Raw genomic sequence first — 7,429 nt, forward strand, 5'->3', positions numbered from 1 at the left:
GCGTCCGGACAGTCGACTATTTGGTTCTATTTAGTGAGAAACTTGTTCCAAAGCTTTCGGGCTGACTCTCAGGGCTATTGAGTTATATGACTTAAATCGCCCGCATCCGGAGGTTGGACATAAGTCCCTTGAAATTTTTCCCGAAAAGCATCTTCGAGCTCTTCCCAGCTTCCAATGGAGCTTTCGGGGAGGCTTTTAAACCAGTGCCGAGCTAACCCTTTGAGTTTGAGGGGTAAATACTTAATGGTGTGGAGATCATCTCCTCGAGCCATATGGATATGGAGGATACAATCCTCAATCCAGACCCCAGGGTCTGTTGTTCCGTCGTATGCCTCTACGTTTGCGGGTTTGAATCCCTGTGGAAATTCATGGTCCAGCACCTCATCGGTGAAACATAGGGGTTGTGCGGCACTGTAACACCTCGGATATAATTTACCTTATATGTATCCCAACTCTTGTCGTTTCCGGCACTAAGTTATTTTATTTCCTCGGGTTCGGGTTTTTGTCTTCGTGTGTTGTTGCCTTTTTCATGCATCTCATATCATGTCATCAGTTGCATTGCATTTGCATACGTGTTCATCTCATGCATCCGAGCATTTTCCCCGTTATCTGTTTTGCATTCCGGCACTCCTATCTCCTCCGGTGCCCCTTTCTACCTATTTTCGTGTGTGGGGGTTAAACATTTCTGGATTGGACTGAGACTTGCCAAGTTGCCTTGGTTTACTACCGGTAGACCGCCTGCCATGTTTCGTACCATTTGGACTTCGTTTGATACTCCAACGGTTAACCGAGGGACCGAGAAGGCCTCGTTTGTGTTCCAGCCCAACACCCTTCCAATTTGGCCCAAAACCCACCTAAACCTCTCCCATCATCTCGGTCATTCGATCACGATCGTGTGGCCGAAAACCGTGCTCAATTTGGAGCCTCCTAGCTCCCTCTACCTATAAACAGGCATCACCACCCGAAATTCCAGGTCCATTCGCACCCTAACCCTAGCCCCGCTCCTCTCCGCGCGGCCGGACAAGTCCGCCGCCGCCAGACAAAGCCGCCGCCGCCCCTCGTGCCCATTCACACGCTGCCACTTGGAACCGCAGCGGCCACCGCCGCCGAGGCCCGCGCGGCCCGCAGCCCCCCCGGCCCAAAGCGGCACGCCGCCCGTGCTCCGGCCGGCGCCGCCCTTCGCCGCCATCGACCGCCGCTGCCCTCCGCCGGTGCCGACCGCCGCCGTCGTCCCGAGGCCGCCGCGCCTTCACCGCCGACGTCGACGCCCGCAAGCTCCACGCTCTGTCGCGCTGCTCCGGCCTCTCCTTCCTCCACCGCGTCCCTGTTCCGGCAAGCCACCCCAGGAAATTCGACGATTCCGGCCATCCTTGGGTTCCGCGCAGCTACAGGAACCTTAGATCTAAGATCTAGATCGGGTTGACTTTTGCCTCCGCTTTAGTAATTTTAGCATTTTCCCCATGCCGTAACTCCGCATGCGTAGCTCTGATTTGTGCGTGTAGCATATCAATATGTTCGTCTCAAAGTGTGCATCATTTCATCTCATTGCATCATTTTCATTTGAGCTCATTTTGATGCCCGAAATGCTGTTGGAAGAGGGCCATGTGATATAATTGTCAGATATGTTCCATCAAATAGCTATTTGTCATTTTTGCCATGATTAATGTGTGCATGATATGCTCGTGAGCTCTACATGTGTTTTGTTATATGCCATGCCATCTTTACAGAGGTACTTACCTTGTATTTTTGTGATATGTGTGGTGACTTGCACAAGCTTGCAAAGTAGCGTACTCGGTAATGCTGATTTCAGGGACTTAGAATTTCACTAAGTCCTTGTCCTGATTTTGTCATTATGCCATATGTTCTTGTTCTTTCCTAGTGACCCGTGCCTCTTTTGAGGATGATCAGTAAGGATGATTTGTTAACATTGTGGTGCTCTATCCATCCATGTCTTTGTGTGCATTTATGGAGCACCCTAGCTTGAGTCAATCGAGCTCTACTTTTGCTATTTCGTGATTCCTGGCAGATTGTTGACTTGTTAGCGATTTTGCCGAGGACGTTGTTATTGATCCGTGCATGCTATATTGTTGTTATTGCCATGTCTACCTTCCATGACATGTATTCTTGATGGGTGTATGCTTAGTTTGTCATGCCATGCTCTGTAGTGCGTGCATCGAGCTCGTAAACATGCCTACTCGTTAACAGATTTGCATACTCCAGTTTTTCACTAAGTCTGAGATCGTATTATGTTTTTGCCATGTTCACATGCATGCAATTGTATTTTATGATCCATTTTGGCTCAAGGTCACTAAGGGACTTTTGTTAAGTGCTTTGAGTAGCTTCATGCCGTGCTTTGCTTTGCCATGTTAATTTCCTGTAGCATGTAGTTTTCATGCTCTAAACTGTGCTACCTGATGTTAAATTCCAGACTTGTGTTAATTTCACTAAGTCTGAACCCTGTTATCATTTGCATTTTTTCCATGCTTGTTTGAACCTGTTAATGGATGAATTGGCCGTAGCTCAGTGTTCATCTTTTGTCAAGCATCATGAGCGGATCCCTGCCATGTATTAGATGGCTACTTGCTGATTATTGCAGACCGGTGCCATATTTGTTTTGTTTGCCATTTCCAAACCGTGCATCCGATTCCGGTGATCTTTATATCAATTTCAACCGAAATCAACTCACCTTTCTCGTGGCACTCTTGGATTTCCAAGTTGAGGCCAGGTTCAATCATTCATTGTCAAATCTTGCATATGCATCACATACCGCATCCCGCATAGCATACCATGTTCGCATCATGTTGTTTGAGCATTGCACGTGGTTGATTGTGTTACTTTTGCTTCTTTGTCTTGTTTGGGTAGAGCCAGGAGACAAGTTCGTGAACGAGGAGCCCGTTGAGTTTGCTTACGAGGATCAAGTCAACTTTGACAACTTTGCAGGCAAGATGATCATACCCTCGAAATCACTTCTATCTTTGCTTGCTAGATGCTCGCTCTTTGCTATGCCTATGCTATGATGCCTACCACTTGCTTATCATGCCTCGCAAATTGCCATGTCAAACCTCTAACCCACCTTGTCCTAGCAAACCGTTGTTTGGCTATGTTACCGCTTTGCTCAACCCCTCTTATAGCGTTGCTAGTTGCAGGTGAAGTTTGGAGACCGTTCCTTGTTGGAACATTGTTTATTATTGGGATATCACTATATTATCTTGTTATCTTAATGCATCTATATACTTGGTAAAGGCTGGAAGTCTCGACCTTATGCCTAGTGTTTTGTTCCACTCTTGCCGCCCTAGTTTCCGTCATATCGGTGTTATGTTCCCGGTTTTTGCGTTCCTAACGCGGTTGGGTTATAATGGGAACCCCTTGCCAGTTCGCCTTGAATAAAACTCCTCCAGCAAGGCCCGACCTTGGTTTTACCATTCGCCACCTAGCCTTTTCCCTTGGGTTTCGCGGACTCAAGGGTCATCTTTATTTTAAATCCCCGGGCCAGTGCTTCTCTAAGTATTGGTCCAACCCAGAGCACCATGCGGGGCCGTCCCTTGGCAACTTGGGTTACATTGGATCCTGTACGCTTAGCTTATCCGGTGTGCCCTGAGAACGAGATATGTGCAGCTCCTATCGGGATTTGTCGGCACAGCGGGTGGTCTTGCTGGACTTGTTTTACCATTGTCGAGGATGTCTTGTAAAACCGGGATACCGAGTCTGATCGGAATGTCTCGGGAGAAGGAATATCCTTCGTTGACCATGAGAGCTTGTGATGGGCTAAGCTGGGACTCCCCTGCAGGGATTTGAACTTTCAAAAGTCATGCCCGCGGTTATGGGCAGATGGGAATTTGTTAATGTCCGGTTGTAGATAACATGAAACTTAACTTAATTAAAATGAATCAACCGCGTGTGTAACCGTGATAGTCTCTTCTCGGCGGAGTCTGGGAAGTGAACACGGTGTTGGAGTAATGCTTGACGTAGGTTGTTATAGGATCACTTCTTGATCATAGTTCTTCGTTCGTGCTTTGCTTTCTCTTCTCGCTATCTTTTGCGAACAGGATAGCCACCATATAAGCTAGTCGCTTACTGCAACTCCACATATTACCTTGCCTTACCTATAAGCTTAAATAGTCTTGATTGCGAGGGTGCGAGATTGCTGAGTCCCCGTGACTCACAGATTAGTTCCAAACCAGATGCAGGGACCGGTGATACCGTTCCAGACGATGTGCTTGAGCTTAAGTGGGAGTTCGACGAAGACTCTCACCGTTACTATGTGTCTTTCCCAGATGATCAGTAGAGGTGCCCAGTTGGGGCGATCGGGACCGTGTCACATGTTGGGGCGATTCGGACCATGAGTGTATTGGATGATTGTAACGTTATTCATGTATTTGTGTGACATGGCGAGTGTAAGCCAACTATGTTCCTTTTCCCTTATTATCTATTTACATGGGTTGTTGTGAAGATTACCTTACTTGCAACATTGCTTTCAATGCGGTCATGCCTCTAAGTCGTACTTCGACACGTAGGAGATATAGCCGCATCGAGGGCGTTACAAGTTGGTAATCACAGCCTTCCCCGACCCTAGAAGCCCCCCTGCTTGATCGAATAGCTGGCGTTGTTGAGTCTAGAAAAATGTTTTGAGTCATTTAGGATTATATATATCGGAGAGTTAGGACTTCTTTTTACTCTCCAGTCCCTTCATCGCTCTGGTAAGGCATCCTGACGTAGAGTTTTGACTCTTCTCTTCTCAAATTTCACTAAATTTTTTTAGGATCACGCGGGTATCTTGGAATCGTTTCGATGATTTGTGGCGAGAACATTGTTCTTGGTGCCTCCTATCATTTAGGGGTTGTGGCAGTGTCCCGGGGAGTTGAGCTCCGAGGTGTTGTCATCACAATTTTATCGTTGCAGTTCTGGAATACCTGAGTTTAGGTTCGCCGACATCGAAAATACTCTTTTATGCAGTTGTTGGTGAGATAACCTCGACGCCACCCAGTACTGGGGCGGGAGTTCGGGAGTATTTTTTTGACTTGAAACTGTAGGGTATGGACCCCATAGTAATTTTATTGCTCTCAAAAAAGGTTACATATGTACAAAACTTACAAGGTCCAAAAGACCCAAGAAAGCAAAAAAAGAGGGAAAACAAAAAACTCACCTCAAGGTGGCAAAAAGGAAATCCATCTAAGCAGGTCCTCTTCGAACTTAGGCTTAATTCTATGAACCAAAAGGGAAATGTCTAGAATAAAAGAAGACCTCCATCTACGAAAAGAGGGTGTAACATTCCTAAAAACCCTATCATTCCTGACATTCCAGATGTTCCAGCATGCCAGGAAAACCACCTCAGAGAAGAAAGGCTTAGCAAAATCCCTTCTAGCATGATAGGCAATGGCAACCATATCATCTCCAGCCATCCAGTTGATTTGAAGATAATTCCAGACCCTACAACTGAAATTACATTGAAAGAATAGGTGATCTCTATCCTCTTTGGTGTGTGTTGGACAAAGTACACAATGGTTTGATTCAGAAACATTCCAGTGCCTTCTCTCCAGCATATCCTGAGTGTTCAACCGATCCATAATCAACATCCAAGCAAAGAACTTGAACCTCATAGTGTAGCAGCTAGCCCACACCCAGGACAAGAGTGGGTTGGGCACAATGTGTTTATGCAAGAAGGAATAGTATTTCTTGGCAGAATATCCCTTGCCATCCTCTTTCCATACCCATGTGTCATTGAGCTGAGGATTATGGTCAGGAAGCAAAAGCAGGTTTTGCAAAGACTGTAGCTCTCCAAAAGCTCTCTCAGAGAGGGGTAAATGGAATAAAGAGGTGAGCTCAGTCGATTCAAAAACCTCCACAGCAGAGATAAGGGGATCAATAGCAAACGAAAAAAGCTTAGCAAACCTTTGCTCAAGAGGAATATTAGTGTCCCCCAATGTCCAAGAATCATACCAAAAGTGTCAGGACCCCGACTCAATGCCACATCGATCTAGCATGTAACACCTCATATCACTTTGCGGCCTCACGCACGGTATTCCCACGGGTGTCGCCTTACCTGTGCCCGGGACCGTTTGCGCCTTTTGGCACACGTATATGACAGTGTCGCTAGCATCCATATGATAAGGAGCCCGGGCTGACATGGCTAGTCGTAAACCCAAAGTGGCACAAACTTACAGGGACAGGCATCCATGACCCAGCATCGAACGTGTCGGTCATCAGCGAGTGAACCCAGGCTGTAGCACTGGACTAGCAGGACTCCGGTGAACCGGGCTGTAGCGGGCTAATAGGACTCCGGTATTCATCGCGTGACATTTCCCCGAAGGGACAGACACAGGAACGAAGAAGGACACATGCCGGCCAGCCTAAGTGTTCCGGATCAGTAGAAAGCTACCATGGCTCAGTGGAAACACTAGGAGACATTTCCCGGTAAGAGAGGCTACTAAAGATAAACAACTAGATGGTCAGATCCCACACATACCAAGCATTTCAATAACATACACACAATATGCTCGATATGTGCAAATACAACATGGCATCACAACATGACTCTACGACACAAGTAAATATTCATTAGGCTCCGAGGAGCGAGATATTACAAACATGGGTCTTATGACCCAACAATCAGAGCATACAAGTCAAAGCACATGCGGAAGCTTAACATGTCTGAGTACAGACATCTATAAATGAAAAAGGCTGAGAAGCCTGACTATCTACCAGATCCTGCCGAGGGCACAAGATCGTAGCTGAGGTAACAAGCTAAACGTCGAAGACCACGCGGAATTACTAGTGAGACTGAAGTCTCTCTGCAAAAACATAAAATAGGCAAACGTGAGTACAAATGTACCCAACAAGACTTACATCAGAACTATCTACATATGCATCATTATCAACAAAGGGATGGTGGGGTTTAACTGCAGCAAGCCAGCTTTGACTCGGTGGCTATCCTGAACTACGACTGCAAGTAACTCTTTTGAGGTGGCGCACACGTGTCCACATATTCACCATATCAATACACCAATATGGATCTGCTCCCGTCTCCCTACGAGAACGCCATCCATAGCACTCACGCTTATCTTGCGTATTTTAGAGTATCCACTTTCACTTGTCTATGAACTGATATAAGCAACCCAGAAGTCCTTTACCGCGGACACGGCTATTCGAATAGATGATGTTAACCCTGCAGGGGTGTACTTCTTCATACATGTTTCCACCACTTAGTGTCTGCACACGACATCTGCTCGGCAGACTTCAAGCGAAAGCCGACGTGGGTGTAGACCACGACCTACCTAAACACTCAAGTCTCTAGTCCAGGTTTATCGCCTATTCGGGTTCCATCCATGAGGAGATCCGGCCGGAGTTTCGCTCACAGCCCCAAACGATGTGAACAGGGTTCCGTGACACCAAACGGGCGCCCGGTATACCCGGCCACGTGCCTACCGCATCA

This window comes from Triticum aestivum, chromosome 4A, assembly GCF_018294505.1.
Source record: "Triticum aestivum cultivar Chinese Spring chromosome 4A, IWGSC CS RefSeq v2.1, whole genome shotgun sequence".
Lineage (NCBI taxonomy): Eukaryota > Viridiplantae > Streptophyta > Magnoliopsida > Poales > Poaceae > Triticum > Triticum aestivum.